Here is a 20,118-nt window from a genome sequence, read left to right as displayed (position 1 = left end):
TAAAATTTATAAACTTGGCAATGCATCTCGATGCCTTTTGGTGTGTTGACACGGGCAGCATCTGAAGGCCTTCTACGACTGCTTGGTGTCTTTGCATTCGGAAGACAATATTTTGCCTCTTCTAGTGATTTATGTCTTCTTTCCTAAGTTTAACTTAGGAAAACTACAATAATTAAAGTCAATTAATTATTGTGGACTATTGGCTTATTTTCTAAGGATAAATAATTTAATTATTTAAGTGACTTAGAAATAATCTCTAATCTTGATCTTCAAGATGTTTCTAAAGGGGAAATTGGGGTTAGGGATTTGGACTCAATGAAGATTATTATAAATGGGAGTTAGTGATGGAGGTGAAGATACAACGAAGACCACAAATGTGTGAGCGAGTCATCACGAGAGACAACGATTTTCCCTGCAATGTGAGTGGCTCAGTGACCAGTGCACAAAGGAGGAAGAAGTGCGAGTGGGTTTGAACGAATCCAAGAGGGCCGAATTAGAGGAGATTGCAAAGGTAAGTTGCCAAAAGGAGATCATGTTTCTCTGGAGAAGGCTGAGTTGTTGGAGTGTTGGGGTTTTTCCAATGCGCATTAGTGGCAGGGCGCAGATCGAGTTTGCTGGAGGGCACAGATCTGATTGTTGGAGGCTGATTTCTTCTGGAGGCAAATTTCCTTGAGGATGATTTACCTGGGCTGAATTCATTTTGAGGGAGTCGAGTTGAAGGTTCCAAATTTTATTTTTCCTAGCATCTTTATGGGCCGGAAAACCCAAATTTTCCAGATAATGAAATGACAAAAAATTGTTTGTGGGTTAATTAATTTTGCAATGTGTGATTGATCTCTCTGATTTGTTTCACTTGCATATTTTAAATTCTAAAAGTTAAAGGTACCAGCGATTCTATTTTTGGGTTACTCCATTATTATTTGGGTAAATAAATAATAAAATGGGGATAAATTAAATTGTTGTCACAAAATAAATCTGGTTGGTATTAGAAATTTAACATGGTGCACTAAAGCCAAACCTAAACTACCACCAAGTAATAGAAAATCCACAATCATCCTTATGTAATGGGCCTACAATTTAGAAAGGCATTGCCTCTATAGAGATGATCTTAATATTTAGAACTTAGAGAGTATTTGGACCAGTGTTGCACGACTCTTATAAGACCCGTGAGTACCCGTGGGTCTTAACGGGTTCTATAGCAAGACCGGTCATTGAAGTAGAAAACTCAGCAATTTATCATAAATGATATATATATTATTTTTTTTTTTTAACAGAATCGGTTACTTTTATATTATAAAAACTTAGAAGCATAATTCTAGTACATAGATATCGGAGGTTTGGGCGAAGAGGATCAAAACCGGGTGCGCAGACCCATTTTCCTCGTTTCTGCCTCTATGATGACTGAAATTGAAGAGAAAACGGCTATATTGCCTTACAAAAGCGCCTCCTAACCAACAGAATTTACAGACCATAGATTTTTTTAAGGGAGTTTTTGAGTGACCGAATCATCCGGCATGGGATCTCTCCTGGCACTGGCTTTGGTGGAGGCTTCGGCTTGATAGCTCTGGGAGAGGGCTCTGATCTGTTCGATGGCTTCCTCCATATGGCTGCACCTTCCTTTCAGATTTTCAATCTCTTCCTTCTGCTTCTCCAATTTCTTTCTCTTCGATCTGCTATCAGCTTCATAGTCGTCTTTCAGGTCATTAAAATGCTTGACAAATCTGTTAATCATGATTGTGTGGGTTCTGCACATGGTGCACTCATTGTTGAAAATCCTGTCTATTGGATTGATTGCTGGCTCCTGAGCGTTCGGCTGGTCTTGATCCGCCATGTAACTGGACTGATTGAGAGAATCTGAAGTATAGGGAGAAAGGTGGAGATCGGGGAGAATGGGAATATCGGGAAGGGGAGCAGTATTACAGTGAATGTGGCTCAGAGATGGGAGGATCGAAGAGCGCTGGGGGAAGGGGTGGATGTATAGCGATGTAATACAAAGGCCTCTGCAACGATCAAAGAACAAGAAGTCAGCTTTAAATAAAACGACAGAGCGAAAACCAGCATTTACCAAGAGCGAGGGGCGAAGCTCTGGGTCCCGATGAGAGTTGGAGACATCAGATTGTTGCCAACGCTTGATGAGATCACAGCGGAGATGCCTTGCATAGCCACGGACTGAAGAGTTACTGAGGATCACACTGCAATTTATAGATATAGAGGTGACCCTCAGATGCTTGATCCAGTTCTGTGAATATCTGTTCTTGGGAGAGGAGAGATCCTCTGTAATGATTTTACTGCGATCGAGGAGCATGCCGACGGGATGGGCACGATCACGCTTCCTGAGAATGACTGCGCTGATCAGAGAGTGATTCATGATGAGACAGTACCTGCCTGTATGAACCGGATCCTGAGGGCGGCTTATTCTCCTTTGGTACCAGGGTGGGCAGTCGAGAAGATTTGAGGGTGAGGAGGGAGATTTGGGGAAGGACCAGATAAAGTGGAGATGATGCCTGAGGTGACCGATGTCCTGAGATGGGGGGGAGAAAGCCTGCTTAGGATATATCTTTTTCATAAACCTTATCATTCTCCCTGACCTGGCCTGTGTGTCTGCCTGTAGCTTTATTAGCTTGCTCATCTGCCTCCATGTTGTTTCCTCTTAGAATGTGCTTGAAGGTTACTTCGCTGAAACACCTGATGTTTTCCATTATCCGGTCTTTGATTCTATTTAGAGCTATTTGCTTGAAATCTTTCCCTGAGTTCATGGCCGCTATTATGATAGCAGAATCGCCCATGACAAGAAGGTTTTGGAGGACGAGTTTCCTAGCGATAGAGGTTCCCAGTAGGAGGCTGTATGCCTCTGCCTTATTATTTGACATGGTGCCTAATCCCCATTCATAAGTGACTATGGTTTTCCCCTGAGAGTCTCTGATAATTCCACCAGCTCCAGCTTGGCCCGGATTATTTTTTGATGCTCCATCAAAGTGGAGGGTGGATCTCTTTTGTTTTTGTATCCAATTTTTGACTTCATCCTTGGTCCCTCTCAATTTCCAGTCCAGATGTCCTATTCCTGTGTTAGCATTTTTTTGGGCTCTTGTTTCATGATTGAATCTACTCATCCACTCTTTTATACTGTCATCTGTTAATTCCGAATCTGCCTGGGATATGCCATTTGCTTCAATGGTCTCTGAAATGAGTGCAATCGTTTTGGCCAGGATGCTAGAGATACTTGGCTTCTTGTTGTTGAATATGCACTTGTTTCTGGCGATCCAAATCTGCCAGCAGAGATTTGAGGGAATACTGTTCCACATCCTTTTAGCTAGGTTCTTGCTTTTGTTGGAATGAGGGAAACTTTTTCCCCAGCCTTTCTGAAGGAGAGTGATCTGGTTAGGGAGATCACCTATATTTAGGGGGCTGGTGATGAGTTTCCAACAAGACTTTGCAAAGGGGCATTCTGTAAAGAGATGGTTGCTGCTTTCCTCAGCCTCCTTGCACATGCAACACATTGAGGGGCCTTGTATGCCCTTCTTCCTGAGGTTTTCCGCAGTAAGAATTTTGCCATGAAGAAGGGTCCAGTTGAAAAGTTTTACCTTTGGCAGGCATTCAGTTCTCCAAGCTGCTTTATGGAGTGGCCAGTTGTTGATTGCTGATGAATTTTGGAGTGCTTTGTAGCCTTCTTTAACCGTATAGCTGCCTCCATTGGGGTCCCAAACAAACTTGTCATCTGACATTCTGTTTGTTGGAGCTGAGCCTATGAGTGAAAACTTAAGGTCGACCCAGAGGTTCTTGAGATCATTGGGGAGAGAGAAAGATTTCCAGCCTATCCAGCAGTTCTGTTCCCAAATAGAGATATCATAAAGAGTTTTGAGATTTGCCTCTGTCATCCACTGTTGCAGGGGCCTGAATTTAGGGAACATTTCCCTAGTCTCTGTGCCCATTATTCTATCCTCCCATATGCTGATATGTCTGCCATTGCCCGGAGCTCTTGAAATACCTGATTTGAATTGGGGGAGAGTTTTTTTGATTAGTTTCCATACAAGTGTGCACTGTCTATCGATGATGGCTTCTGAGAGGATATTGTTGTTGACCCCGTTCAGATATTTCCTCTTGATGACCTCTGTCCACCAGGTCCCTTTCTCATTGAGAATTCTCCACGTCAATTTGAAGCCCATAGCCATATTTGCTAATCTTGGTATTCTAATTCCAAGCCCTCCTTTTTCTAAGGGAAGAATGACCTTGTCCCATTTTACCAGGCTGAACTTTTTTGTGTCTTGCTTTCCCCCCTTCCACAAAAAGCTTCTAATAATCAACTCCATGTGCTTATGGATGCTTGCCGGGGCGAGAGTAGTGGCAAATTGATAGATAGGAAGGGCTGAAAGGATGGCCTTGATAAGGATTGTTCTGCCCGCCAAGTTAAGCCAATACACCCCCCAGCTCTGAAGCTTCCCTCTCAATTTCTCAATTAGCTTGGCCCAAATCTCGGTTTTGATTGATTCCTTGGCTAATGGTAGCCCCAAGTACATAAAGTGGGACCAGTTCGATTGGGCAGGGATTTCCATGATCATAGAGATTCTTTGGGTTATGTATCTTGGGACATTCCAGGTGTAGACCATGCACTTGTTGTTGTTTAATTTACCTCCAGAGGCTTGGAGAAAGAGGTCCAAAGTTTTCTTGAACCTCCTGGCCATGAGGCTTGAGGCACCTCCGATTAACAAAGTATCATCAGCAAAAAGGGAGTGATTGATCCCCTTGGTTCCTCGGACAATATCTACTCCTGTTATTTCCTTTAACTTGCGCTTATTCTCTAGGTGCAAGCTTAGCGTTTCAGCCATGATAATGTAGAGGAAGGGTGATAGCGGGCATCCTTGCCTCAGGCCTCTTGAACTTTTGAAGGCATTGCATGGCCTACCATTAATAAGGGGAGCTGTCCAGTTGAAGGAAATGCATTCCATGACCCTGCTGATGAAGTGCTCAGAGATACCAAATTTCTTTAGGACTGCCTGTAGGAATGAATGGTTAACCCAGTCAAAGGCGTTTGCCATGTCGAGCTTGATGATCATGCCCCTTTCATTTCTAGATATGCTGCTGTGAATTGCCTCCTGTATGAGAATGACATTATCCGTTATCTGCCTCCTAGGGACAAAGCCTCCTTGGTTCTCGGAGATGAGGGAAGGGAGGATTTTTTTTAGCCTGTTTGCCAGGATCTTAGTGATGATTTTGTAGGAGACATTACACAACGATATAGGTCTGAATCTATCAAATGTTTGAGGGTTGGGATCTTTAGGGATAAGAGCTAGGTGGGAGGATTTAATACTGCTGCCCATTTTGCATTTTGTGAAGAAGTTTTTTGCCATTCTGATGTAGTCCTTCTTGATGATTTCCCAATGGGTTCTGTAAAAGCCCACTGTGAAACCATCAGGGCCTGGAGCCTTGTCTAAGGGCATGCTGTGAATTGACCATTCAATCTCCTCCGTCGTGATCTCTTTGTCCAAATCTGCATTTTGGGCTTCTGAGATCTTGTTCTCAATTATATTGAGGAAATCCGGGTTTTCCAAGTATTGAGGATCAGCTGTGAGAAGAGTTTGAAAATGACGGGACGCTGCTTCCTTGATTTCCCCTTGTTCTGTTAGCTCTCTTCCCTCCACTGTTATTCTTTCAATGTTGTTCCCTGCTCGCCTTAGTTTGAGGTTGTTATGAAAAAACGAGGTATTTTTGTCTCCTGATTTGAGCCAAAGGCATCTTGATTTCTGCCTTTGCTCTTCCTCTTCCTTTCGATTCTGTTTGTATAGCTCCTTATACAGTTCATTTTCTTTCATTTGATCTTCTTCTGTGTCTTGGCCTCCTTCCTTTTCTTGATTCCACTACACTATTTTCGTTTGGAGATCGATTTTTTTTTCCCTTCCTCTATTGCGTATTTTCTTGCCCATTGCTTGATGGCTGTTCGGAGGAGCTTGAGCTTGGTTTCCCAAATGTAATGAGGGGAGCCCGAGATTTCAATTGCCCAGTGATCCTTTATCAAGTTTCTGAAGTCATCGCTGCTGTCCCAAGCTCTGTTATACTTAAAGGGAAGCGGGCCCATATCTTTCCCTTTATCCAGATGCAATGCCACTGGTTTATGGTCTGATATATAGCCTTGGATAATTGTGCTTTGAATCCTTGAGAAGTTAGCCACGATTCTCTCCTGTGCCAAGATACGGTCCAGCCTCTCTTTTATATTATTTTTGCCTGTTCTCTTATTTGACCAAGTGAAACGCCCATTTTGAGCTGGGATGTCAACTAGACTGTGAGCTTTGATGATTTCTTCTAATGCATCTCTTGAGGGATCTGCCAGGAAATTCCCTCCTATCTTCTCCTCCGCATTCCTTATTAAATTCAAATCTCCTCCCAGGAAGATGTTCCTTCCATGGGCAGTCATTAGATCTGAGGTAAGTGACTCCCAGCAGGAGGCTTTTTCTCTAAAGTGGGGGGGAGCATAGACATTATATATTGTGTATTCTTCTGTCATGGTTATGTTTTGCATATCTAGTCTTATCCACCATCTATTCTGCCTGCTGTCTTTGAGTTTCCATCTGTTTTTGTCCCAAATTGTCCCTATTCCTCCTGAGGCCCCTGCTGCGCTCAGTGCTATTCCTTCATAACTTCTGCTTCTTTTCATGCTGTTTTGAAATTCCTGTTCAGTGATTTTGGTCTCCTGGAGTAGGAGAAAGTCTGGATGTTCTGTTTTAATGAGATCTCGGACTGCATTAGCCTTTAGGGAGGAGCCCATCCCCCTACAATTCCAAGAGACCAAAATCATCATTTACTTTGTTTGTTGTGGGTCCCGCTTTTCTCCTTCATCTTCTCCCCACTTCCCTTGGTCTTGTCTAGATATGTATCCATTGGCTGTTGGGTCCCTGTGGCCATTTCTTTTGCAGCATTCTCATCCCTTATCTCTTTGTTTGATTTCCTTCCAACTTTTCTGGGGGGGTCCGAGGTGGTGTTGTTTTCCTTCGACTTGTTCCTAGTTAGGATTCTTTCCACTGTTGGGGGAGGGGAGGTCTGGAGGGGAGAGGAGGGGGTTGCCCTGGGGCCTTTCGGGGAAGGAGGAGGGGATGGGGGTTCCTCTGCAAACAGAGATTCGAAAGGATTGGAGGAAGAAGGGAAGGAAGGGCTAGATCCAGAGGGTTGAGATGAGGGGATGGGGGTTTCAGAGGAGGGCTTTGAAGATGCCCCTGGAGGGGGGTTTGATTTTTTCTTCTTGACTATTTCCCATGCTTCTTCAGGAGCTTCATCATTGTTATTAGAGTCTATTGATTTAGATTTACTACATCTATTAGCAAAATGCCCATATTCGTGACATACCTTGCACTTGAAAGGCAGTTGCTCGTAGTCCACTTGCTGTATGTGCGTCCACTGGTCGACTTTAAGTTTGATTGCCTCCGATAACCCTTTCCCCAGATCAACTTCTACACATATCCGTGCACATGAGTGCATGTTCTCCTTTGGTTCCGATCTGTCAATATACTTCCCTACAGCATTCCCAATGGCTTTCAATATATATATTATTAATAATGAATAACTTGATGATTTACAAAGTGAGAGGCTTGGGCTTAAATACAAACCTACGTGCCTCTCGGTGTATGGGCATGATCTTTGATCATGCCCTATGCCTTAATTAGCTAATAGTTTTACAGAATACTAAATTTTTTATATAACATTGCCTTCCTCCCAAAAAGATGCTTTGTCCTCAAAGCATACGCAACGATAGATGTTGTTGACGAAATGCCTCAGTCTCCCAAGAAGACTCTTCTTCTTGTAAGACCTACCACTTGATCAAGTATTCTTTGATTACTCGTGATTGGAGCTTCTTTTCCCTCATGGATATGATACCTTATGGTTCTAAAATGACCCTTCCTTCATCATCTAAGGATGGAAGCGTTGTTTGTGCTGATTGATGGTCACCAAGTGCCCTTTTAAGGCAGAATACATGGAAGATGTTGTGGACACGACTTTTATCCAAAAGGCTTAAACTATATGAAACTTGGCCGATCTTTTTTGTTGATCTGGTATGGTCCATAGAACTTTGGTGCCAATTTATTTTTTCCTTTTTGTTTTAAGAATAGATGTTTGTATGGCTGGAGCTTGACAAATACCCAATCTCAAACTTCAAATTCTCTCTCGGTTCTATTTCAGTCAGCTTGTTGTTTCATACGATTCCTTGCATTATTCAGATTTTCTTTTAGAGTTTGGACAACTTTTTGGGTTTCTTCTAACTGGTTTTTAACAACTGGCAGCTTCGTCTCGATGATCACAAAGTCCTTCCATTTCGGAGGTTCATAACCATACAAAGCTTGAAAGGGAGTCATTTTCGCGGATGTGTGGTAAGTGGAATTGTACCACCATTCAACGAGATGTAACCATTGAGCCCACTTGTTTTGTTTGTCTGTGGCATAACAAGGCAGGTGGGCTTCCACACATTTATTGACAACCTTAGTTTGGCCATCTGTTTGAGGGTGGTAAGCGGAACTCATGTTGAGGTAGATTCTTATATGATTGAAAAATTCCTTCCAAAAATTACCCTTAAATTTGGCATCTCTATCGCTCACAATAGCCTTGGGAAATCCATGTAATTTGTAAACATTTTTGCAAATATTTTGGCAGTTTGTTTTGCTATAACTGTTTTCCTCATTGCAATAAAGTGTGCATACTTGGTGAGTTTGTCGACTGCTACAAGAATCTTATCCTTACCATCAGATACAGGTAAACCTTCAATAAAGTCCATTGATATTTCTTCCCATTTCTGATTCGGAATGTTTAAGGGATGAAGTAGTTCGGGTGTCATAATATTTTCACTTTTATTCCTTTGATATTTATCGCATTCTGTGACATACATTTTGAATATCATTGCTCATTCCCTTCCAAAATAATGACTAGCGTGCATTGTAGTAGGTTTTAAAGTATCCTACATGTCCGGCCAACAATGAATCATGTGACTCTTTATTCCATTTGTCGTGTCCTCAAGTGTCTCGATTATGTCGCCATGTTCAGTCACCTTAGCCTCAAGTTCTATCAATTTTTTATTGAAATCGGCCATCGACATTGATGCAGCCATTGATCTGGTATGCAACAGAATATTCTAATCTAGCCTTACTTTTCTATATAAAATTTTATTTATTTATTTATTTATTTATTTATTTTTTATATATATATATAAACATTAATTAAAATTTATATAAGTAGTCGTGTATCGTTTGAATTGAACCGGTGGTCAGACAGACAATTAATCAAATGGAACGAACACATCGGATGTCGATTTGATTGTGAAAAGACTTGGTTGTTGGGACCAGGAATTCGAACGCTACAACGGATAGTGATTGCGGCCAAGAGGCAGCCTAACGAACGGGTCACGAAATGGACGGGTGGACAGTGCAGGTTAATGGTGGAGAGAGGGAGGTCAGATGACACTGTGGAAGGAACAGCGGACAAAGGGGGGTCGACAACAGACGGTGATGGTAGGTAACTGGAGTGCAACGGAAGTGTTGGAATGTTTCACTGGATGACTGAGTAAAGAGGTCATATGAGGTGGATTTGGATCTGCGTTCCTCCAAGTATGAACACCTGTATGAGCTAGAAATTCATCAGTAAGAACCCTTCAGATCATAGTGTGGAGTTGCCAGAGCAAACATCTTGCAGCCAAACTAAAATACAAATCTTTGTTTTCCCTCAGAGATCTGATTTTCAACAATAAAATCGTTAGGGGAAAAATATGCTTTTCGTTCCCCGACAACATCGCCAAAATGTTATCACTCAGGGAAAACCCTAGTTGCAAGGAAAAACCCTAAGGTAACCTCAAAACCTCTTTTAGGTTGAAGCTGGCCCTTCAACCTGAAGAGAGATCTCTCCATAAAACTCAACTACCCTATGATCACAGTAGTATAAGGTTTTGTGCAATTGAGTTCAGGTGGCCATATTTAGGTCTAGGGATAAATTAGTTGTGTGATCTTCAAAACCATTGGGCATGGAGTCCAACTATTAAACAAATGAGATCATAGCTCCAATGAGCAGGTTGTACAAAGCATGAAAGTCACAAGTCCTTTGACTATTTGGGAGCTTTGGAAGAAAGATTATTGAAGGAAAACAAAGTTTATAATGACTAGAATAACACATTAATGACTGATAATTTAAGAGAGGAGCATCAATGAAATCCAATCTCATAAACTAACATTCTAAGACATGGAAGAAAACAATTATATAACAGAGAAAAACTGACAAGGAAAAGTAACATATGAATTTCCTACAAACTTCTCATTGAACATTGTGAATACATTCAAAATTGCTCAAATATATTTGGACTACAAGTGTTTTTCCAATAAAATCCAACCTCATTTCAATATTCATAAACTGTTTATATAGTGCTCACATAATTGTTTGCAAAATAATAGTCATCACATAATTACAGAAACCGAGATATTTTAAATATCTTTCAAGTTCATGTATGCAAAGATAAACTTAAAAATATTATGTTTTTCCTAGAATAACTATAGGAAAATGCTTGTATTTAGGCAAAAAGAAATATCTAGTCCACTGCCTCCCTTGAAAGTAGGGCAGGTCCCTAAATTGTAGTTTAACATCTCTGTTATCATAACAAGTCCCTCTGCAACAATCCATCAAAATTGCTCCTTTGTTCTTCTTCAATCCTGCTGGAAAATTTTTATCCTTCAAATCTAGAAATTGGTTCATTAATGTTGATCCTTTGCCTTGGAATCTACCGTGGTTGAAGTTGTTTTCGAAAAAACTTGTTGACTATCCATTCAAACAACTAACCCCTCTTTTCCTGTGATTCCACAACTGCCGACTCATAAGCCTTCAACTCTTTGTATGGTCTTATGGGAGAAATTTCCAACTTATTGCTTCATCGGTACTCCTTAGCCCCCTTTGGCATTTGTTTTGTTATATGACCGGGCCAATGACTATCGGCTTAATGCCATATCAGAGCCCCTTTATAATGTAATTTAACACGAAGTTCCAATTTTGTCCTGGCTCCTTTTGCTTTAGCCCTTCCCACATTTCTTCACCATAAGACCAAGGGTTGTGACCTACCGCTTAGCCTTGAGGTGCTAGGGTGTTTTGTTCACTGTCAAGGGCTATTTTTCCTTTGTTAAGTGCTTAGCGCCCGAGTTTCTTTAAATTCCTCTCGACCATGTGCCAGCCCAATATCAGAGCCCCTCTCATCGGAAGTTTCCAATCGGAGGATTTACTTTGGAGCTGCGATATTCCTCAACCTTCAATATGCGACCTCCGATATGACGTCATTAGTCCACGTGGCACCTTGTGAGTGGTGACATGTGTCACCCAATTTTCTCCCCTTAGGCCCCCTCAAAACACCAAAAAAACATGCCACGTGTCCTTCCATACCGCCACATCATGCTAATGTCGAATGTCACTATAGCTTATCAGGACCAATCATATGCCACCACATGTCCTGCTAGAGGAGAGAGAAGAGGGCCCGTCCACCTTTGGTTTTGCGATGAAATCCTTTGTTAAATTGCATCGGCGTTCCCCAATGTTTTTAACCCTATCGACATTCCCCAGTGGTTTTAACTTTTAACACTATTGGCATTCCCTGACGGTTTTAACACTATCGGCATTTGCATATCGCAACTTTTTAAAAGTTATCACATTCCCTGATTCGTCGATTGCCGATATAGCATTGTTATATAGCAAGGCCTTGACTAAAAGCTCTATCACTCCATAAGATCAAAGCACAATGCTCGCGATACCAATGATTTATAGACATTCTCATCATTGTCTCTCTCAGAACATATCCCACCCAGGTTCTCTCAGGATATGCTCCATAAGAACTATTCTTTCCTTGGACTCCCTAGTCCCAAAAGAATATCGGTCAGTGTTGCGGGGGAGCACCCCCCCTCAATCCCGCTCCCAATCCGCACTCCGGGCAAGAGCGACTCAGGAGCGGGTCGGGAGCGGGCTCCCGTTAAAAAAATTTGCGTTCCCTGTCTATTTTTGGAGTGAAGCAGGGAGCGTCGCTCCAGGAGTGATTTTTATAACTCGGGAGTGGTCAAGAAGCGATCGCTCTCGGGTTATAAAAATCGCTCCCGGAGCGACGAGAGCGGCCAACAGGAGCGGACCGCGCGGAAACTATTTAATAACAAAAGAGAAAAACAAAAAACAAAAAACAAAAAGATAATAATAATAATAATAATAATAATAAAATTGGGCGGAGAAAAAAACTGGTTTTTTTGGAAATAAAGTGAGTGAGGGAGGGAGGGAGGGTTTCATTTCATCATTGTGAGAGTGAGAGTGAGATTGAGATTGAGAGAGGGAGATTGAGAGAACGTGAGAGAGAGGAGCAAGGAGAGAATGAGAGAGAGCAAGGAAAGAGTGAGGAGCAAGGAAAGAGCAAGAGAGGGCAAGGAGCAAGAGAATGAGAGAGCAGGAGAAACCAAGGAGCAAGGGGAGATTGGACGCCAAAGAGGTAGGCTCTACAATATTGAATAGAGTGTCTAGCAATTTTTTTTTAATGTTTATTCCTAATTCCTAAATAGATTAATAAATTTTTCTTTATTTCCGATTCCCATTCACATTCCATTTTTTTTAATTTTGCAGATTCAAAACTTCAAATTTCAAACATCATGGTTATATTTCTTGGCATTTTCTTTTTCTTGGTTCCTTTTTTGGTTATTATGGTGCTGGAGAGTAGAAAAAGGAGGGTTGAAATTGAAAATGAAAAAGGGGATGAAGAAGGGGGGCATTGTGGATTTGATGAAAACCCCAGTGAGGAGGAGTCGGAGGGGAGTGAACATGAGTTAGCTCAAAAAACTAAACAAGACCAAACCCCATCATGGAAATATGTTAACAAGCCTGAAGCAGGGAAAGGGGGTCGAACCACTAAATTTCATTACCCCCATTGCAACAATAATTACACAGGTTCATACACCCGTGCCAGAAAACACCTCTGCGGGAAAATGCCATGGGATGGAGATAGACAAATAGGAATCAAAACTTGTACAGGTGTGTCAGCAGTAGATAGAGTCAAATACATAAGGGAAGAGGAAGAAGCCCAATACAAATCTAAAAAATCAAAGGGTTTCTTTGAACCAAGCTCGCAATCACCTGCACAAAGAACTCCTTCAGCATCCTCCCAAGGTAGTGGATATGGAGGCACAGGGTCACCAGGTTTAAGGCGTAGAACCATATCAAATTTCCTTGATGAAGGGTGTAGCAATGATGTGGATTCAAAAGTTTACACGTTTCTCTATGCATGTGGGATACCATTCAATGTTCTTCGCTCACCTTATTGGCACGAAATGGATTCTGCCATAAATGATGCCTGTAGTGTTCTAGCTAGGGTACTAGGCTAGACTATATTTAATATCGACCAGGATGCGTAAGATTAGAGGCATGCGTCTAAAGTATATAGACATAAAGGATTGTTGCCTAAGTGGTTATGATGTAGGTTACAGGGCTTCTTTACGGAAGACTGGGATATGTCACCTATCATCAAACACTCAGATCACCCTACTAATATACCTGATTACAATGCTTATCATTAAATGCATTTACCAAATTAAACATTGAACCTAAACACTGTGTATCACTGCAACAATGATCTTAATCTCCTTACAAAGATATTACCCAGAAAACCCTTGTTCAGTAAGCACCCAACATTTGCTAATATTTACACTATATCAAAATATACAGAGATCATAAATAAATTGTGAAATGAAGACAAAGTTTATGACAGTACTTTTAAAAGACACACAGGGATCGAATCCATTACAGGACGCACTTCCAGATCTCAGTGATGACTGTTCAGCATGACCATAAACGCAAACCAACCATAAGCGCAAACCATATACATTCAATGGAAATCAAAAGCTATGGAAATCGAAACCCAAGTAATTGTAACTGCTATGCAAACCATATAAAACCTATTGAAATCAAAATCCAATCAATACTACTGTGCAAACCATACGAGAACCGAAATGCAAATAAAATGAACAAACAGTATACCGATTGAACGCAGGGCCCGTCCGCGTTCCAGGGGTACACTGGATTATATTTGACCGGCTACCAAATCAATGCACGAGACACACAAGTCGTAACTATAAATGGATCTTAGTATTAAACTCAAAAGCTCTGTTTTTGGAACGATTCAACGATTAACCTTTTAACTGCACTGTATTTACATATGTATATCTACAACCATGTCATTTCGACAATGAATGTACATTCAGAGTTTGGCTGTTGCCGCTTTTATTACATCAAGCTTTTCAAAATGTTTCTATCCTAGTGTTTTCAAAAAAAACAAAAACCAAATAAAAATAGAACGAGCTGCTGTTGCTACCTTTGTCGCCAGTGTGCCATGCTTTGACCTGAGTTGACTGCACATGTAGGAGGGTCGATTCAGCTGGGGGATAGGTGTTTGTCCATGCTTGGACATTCTACTTTTCATCCATGCCTTTCGTTCTAGCCCAGCTGTTGCGCCACATGTCAAACAATGAGCTTATTACAGGATGTTGGAACTTCCTGTAACCATTTCATCAAAAACTTCTAATTCTTCAACATAAAATCCCTGAATCAATTTCTATGCAATTTAATAACTATAAGACTATTAATAATCAATTTTCAAGGATTCTAAGGGATATATGATGAAAAGGAATGGATAAATGATATGTTTTTAGGAGGAAAAAGGGGTCTTGGGATGATACCAACAATGCCCCTAAAGGATAGAAGAGCCCTGGGTATGACAAGGCAAGAACCGCTGGACTTGATCATGAAAAAGCAAAAATATCACATTCTTTGAATAGAATGACAAGTTCTTCGACGGACCATGGGGTGTCCATTGTATCTGATGGATGGACAAATGTAAAAGGCAAGCCATTGATAAATGTTCTTGCTGTGTCTGTTAGTGGTGCCATCTTTCTTTCAGCATATGATTACTCAGACAAGTTCAAGACTGCCATCAAAATTGCAGAACCATTACTTGAAACAATTGATCGTATTGGGCCATACAATGTCATCCAAGTCATCACTGATAATGCTCCTAATTGTAAGGCAGCGGGAGCAATTATTAGGATAAATACCCCAACATATTTTGGTGTGGGTGCTTGGTTCACACAATGAACCATTTGATGCATGATATTGTTAAGAACAAAAACGAACAATACAAATAGATTAGTGATTTGTACAAGAAAGGCAAACAAATGATAAAACATTACAAATCATAGCAATACCCATGGCCTTTTCCGTAGTCACTCAAGATTGGAGTTGTTGAAGATTGCGAGGACTAGATTTGGTAGCTATTACCTCACCTTCAGGCGCCTTTTGAAGGTAAGAGAGTCATTGGCTAGCATGGTATCAAGTCCACGCTGGCAGGTATTAAAGGAAAGGGCTACAAATGCAGCTGACAGGCAAGGTTTTGAACAGGTGGAGGAGGCCACTCTTGATGGTATGTTTTGGGCACATGTGAGGCAAGTATTGGATTTCACCAAGCCCATTTATCACATGATTCGGTTTGCAAATACAGATAAACCAGTGATTGGCGAGGTGTATGAGTAGATGGATACCATGATGGGGCAAATAAAAGATATGTTCATAACAATGATCCCAACTTGTACAAACTGATTCACAATTGTGTGTGTATACGGTGGGATAAACTTAATGTTCCACTACATTGCTTGGCGTATATCCTTACGCCAAAATACTACTCTACATCTTTGTTGGGCCAACCTGCACCAGGGGGTGGGGTTAGGGCCAAACCCCATATAGATGAAGAGGTATCTACAGGATATTTGCAAGCATTAGAAAAGTTGATACCTGACAGTGCTAGTGTGCATCTTGAAATAGGCAGATACTTCAGTTGCACTGGTTTGTTTGGTACCTTTCATGCAATGGAAGATAGAGACAGATTTGATGCTCTCACATGGTGGGAATCATATGGCGGCCATGGACTTTTGCCAAAATTGGTAAAAAAAGTTCTCTCACAAGTTGTAAATACTTCTTTTGCAGAGAGGTGTTGGAGCACCGACAACTTCATACATAATGTGAAAAGAAATAGACTCAATGAAAACCGGGCAAAAAGCTTGGTTTATGTGCACTACAACTTGAGGTTTTTGAGTCATTACTATGATCGGGCTTATGAGGATCCAACATATAAAATTTGGGACAACCACCCAGAGGATGATAATTTGGAGGATGGCACTATACATCTTGAAGAAGTGGAAGTGGAACTTATAAGAGAGCAAGACGAAGCAACAACCATGCCACCTCCACCATCCAGCAGCAGTACTCGAGTTCCGAGTCTTGTTCCTTTGTTGTCGCCGCCTCCATCTACACCCTCACGTGGAGGGCATGTGCCTTCTAGTTCGGGTCATCAGTCTGTGCGGGAGACTCCTAGAAGACCACCACGACTTGCTAATACATTAGACACTTCTCGTGGCAAGGGCCACACGTAGTAGTAGATAATAGATTTACAATTTACTTGTCTTTTCTAGTTTCTATTAGTTTTCATAACTATTGAGTCTTGACTCTTTTTGTAAACAATATATGACTGTGACAACTTAAGTTTGAAGTTTGAAGTTGGCAATTATAACTCATTGGTAATGACTCTAAATTATGAATATGATGCTTCGCGAAAGTTGTTTCATTTCATTTCATAATTCATTTTATAACATTTTATTTCATGTTAGATATTATTTCTTGTAATGGTTAAACTTAGCTTACAAGTACAACTTTGGTGATCAATGATGATAAATGTTATATATTGAATTTTCAATTTTAAAAGCTTGAAGTTGAAACTTTAAGATTGATGAATCATGATTCACGAGACTCAATATGTTGTATGTTACTAACTTGTGGACGTGGTTGATGAAGATTATAACTTCTGGAATCTAGATGATTGATGTTATATGGTTGATGGTTCAATGATCAATCTATGTTTTTTTACGTTTTTTATATCTAATTCATCATTCTACATGTTTTTGTTGACATATATGTATCAAAATATAAAAAATATAAAATATATATATTATATAAAAATCGCTCTGGGATTCGCTCCCAAACCGAGAGCTTTTGAAAATGTTGTTCCTGCTCCCAAGTAACACTGATATCGGTCCTCCACGACTACTCTTTCATGGGATTCCCTATCTCATCCCACAAGAGCATCGAATGCCAAATGATTACACAATCCTCAATTATGTCTTTCTCAGGTGAAGCACAGAACAACATGTCTATCGCTCCTTCTTATACTAGGAGGTTTTATTCCATTAAAGGAATGTACTCATTCCTATCATAAAGGAATGTACCTAAGCTTCTGGCTTAGGAATTTTCGAGTTTCTTCCAAGTAAGAAACTTCTTCTCATGCTCCCTCTTAACCAGGGACCTATAGCAACTGTTCATGTGGAGATCCTACAACAATCAGCTGCATGAAGAACTCCTTTCTTCGATGTCATGAATTTATTTTAAGGAGTCTTCAACCTTTTGGGAACTTCTATATACAAGGCATATATCATCCATCACTTTATTCATGAGTTAGTCATGTTCTCAACTCACCAGAAAGTGATCCATCATATTTTCCATTTGGCTTTGCTTCATGTCATTCTGCTTTCATGCCATATTTCTGTAAGAACATTACATCCTTCACATATCTTCCCTTTTACAGTTCTACATAACCCCAACCAAATGTTAGTTCAAAAAATAATCAATGTACACTTCAAATTAGAATTACCTTTGTGATGATCTTTCACCATGACATCTTCCTGCAAGTGTCAGGATCTACATGCAGATTGGCACATCTCCCATAGATGTTTAGTGTCAAGGGTCTCTATCTTTTTCGACTTCCATAAGAGTTTTCACATTATTTCAAGAGATTTTATCGTCAAACCTTCCTGAATTTCAGATATTGAAAGCCTTCTTTCTTTGTTGCATATTATCACGATCTCTTCCTATATTTTCACACACTTCATTCCAAGGGGCTTCTAATCAAAGTTCTTCAATTGTAGTCTACCATCGCATACTTCATATGAGGACATATTATGTTGATTTCATCTACTGTGACTCATTCCTTTCTGACATTCTTTCATAGGAGTAGATTCCTTTTGTTCATGCTTCTCAAAATAGAAGTAGTAATGCTTGTTATCTGCAACCATACGACATGACTTAATAATACTAAATACAAGCATACCTTATTCACCTTTAGGTCATCTAGACTTCTTTCAACAACTTCCTTGATTGAAAAGATCTTCAACTCCTTGATCTGCTTCATCTCTCATGTCATCATACCATCATCCCATGAACTCCATAAGTTGGATTTCCTGATGAAACACTTGCTTCCTTTCTAGATTGGTGAATCTTCCAATGAGGATTCCATCTCGCAGATGTTTGCATTCAGCAGATGTTTCCTTGAGGTATGATGAGACTTGTCATGGATGACTTCTTCCTTTGATCTTCCAATGAGGTCACCAAGAGCTATATCCTTCAAAGTTGACAACCATAGATTTTGTTCCAACGGTTCTTCATGTTTCCCTATGGCTATGTCATGAGCTCTTACTTCTAATGCTTCTCTTCCTTGGACTTCCTTCTTTCAGCTTCCTCCACTTCTTTCGGTGAAATGGACTTCTTCTCTATCCTTCTTGATATTGTCCTTCTTAAGCTAAGGACAATATTTCCTGTAATGTTCATAGCAATGAATCTTAGCTATGTTCATTTCTTTCAACAAAGTGTCTGAATCCTTTCATTTGATTCTCCAACACTTTTGCCTTCAAGTTGTCTTCTTGCATAGAAACCACAAGTTGTCGAATGAGGCAACTTTCTTATCCCCATGGATATATGTTACCTTGATTATTAGTTAGGGCATTATAGATCAATGATACTTATCTTCTTTCCTAGATCTCGTAGATGAGATCTTATGAAGATATCCTTCATCCTTTGATAACTTTGATTTTGGGTAGATCGTATCTTCAGAGAGTATTCCTACTATAGGGCATTATAGATCAATGATGCTTATCTTCTTTCCTAGATCTCGTAGATGAGATCTTATGAAGATATCCTTCTTCCTTTGATAACTTTGATTTTGGGTAGATCGTATCTTCAGAGAGTATTCCTACTAGATTATCATATAAATCTCTTTGATGTCTCCAATATTTCTATATGAAGGGACCTTTAATAAGAATCCCTTTCCATGAATTCAGAGGAGACCTTTCCATTGATTTGTTCAATGTCTATCCTCCTTTTCCATGCAAGGAATTTTGATGACCCATCCAACTTATAGATCTCCTTGCAAACATGAAGTCATTTTACCAAATTGATTAAATAATGAAAATTACTTACTTGACAAGTGAAGATGAAATTTTCACCTTGATCACTTTGATAATGGTTGAATAAGATGTATTAGTGGTCCCTCTTAGATGATCTTCTTCCAAATGAATAGGCCTTTCTTCAATAGAAAAGGTTGCTCCTTTTTTATGAGGATGATTCGCTGCTTTCTCGAATGATATTCTTCTAGGGCAAGGAGAGGATACTTGCTTGCTTTATAACCTTGAAAATGGTGACAATGCCTTCTCGCCTTTAATATGCATCAACTTCTCTTGTAGTGTAGATCAGAAGCGCTTCTAGGGTTTCGACTTTCTCCAAGATGATGTCATCTTCATCTTTAAAGTCCTTCGAGCTATCTTGCCTTGTAGAAAACTTGATGAGGGTCTTTGTGGCCTTTTGATGATAACTATAGAAACAAAAGCTCTTGTTGTTGCAAATTGCTTCTTCGATCTAGGGTTTGATTTTTCAATGTAGACCTTGATCTTTTGATTTGATAACCTTCAACTTGCTTTGATGCCTTCCTTGAAACTTGATCCTTGAATGTCTCTTTAATTAGATGCCCTTTCTTTGACTTCAACACCTTAGCTTTGATTCCATGTTGAGAAATCTAGGGCATGTAATATTAACAATTTCTCTGCTTGATAATTGCTTGTGATATGTTTGTTCTTCTTTACTTATGATTTTTCACTTTGTTAGCCTATTAGTGTGTTCTTTTCATCAAGACAATTATCAAAATAAATAACAACAAGTGACACAGTATATAGGCTTCTTCAACCAGGGCCAAAACCTCTCGCCTCTTGAGAGGAAAACCCG

General features: G+C 40.2%; 1 protein-coding gene across 1 annotated transcript in view; it reads right to left on the bottom strand.

Annotated features, from left to right (window-relative positions):
• LOC149216054 (protein disulfide isomerase-like 5-4) overlaps positions 1–20,118 on the bottom strand; it is a 206,436-nt gene that overhangs the window by 2,302 nt on the left and 184,016 nt on the right. The gene's annotated exons all lie outside the window — the stretch shown is intronic.

Source organism: Pinus tabuliformis, chromosome 1_1, assembly GCF_031772625.1.
Source record: "Pinus tabuliformis cultivar Carrire ecotype Pingquan chromosome 1_1, CPIR1, whole genome shotgun sequence".
Taxonomy (NCBI): domain Eukaryota; kingdom Viridiplantae; phylum Streptophyta; class Pinopsida; order Pinales; family Pinaceae; genus Pinus; species Pinus tabuliformis.
The sequence above is the reverse complement of the archived record's forward strand: the minus strand, read 5'-3'. Positions and strand labels throughout refer to the sequence as shown.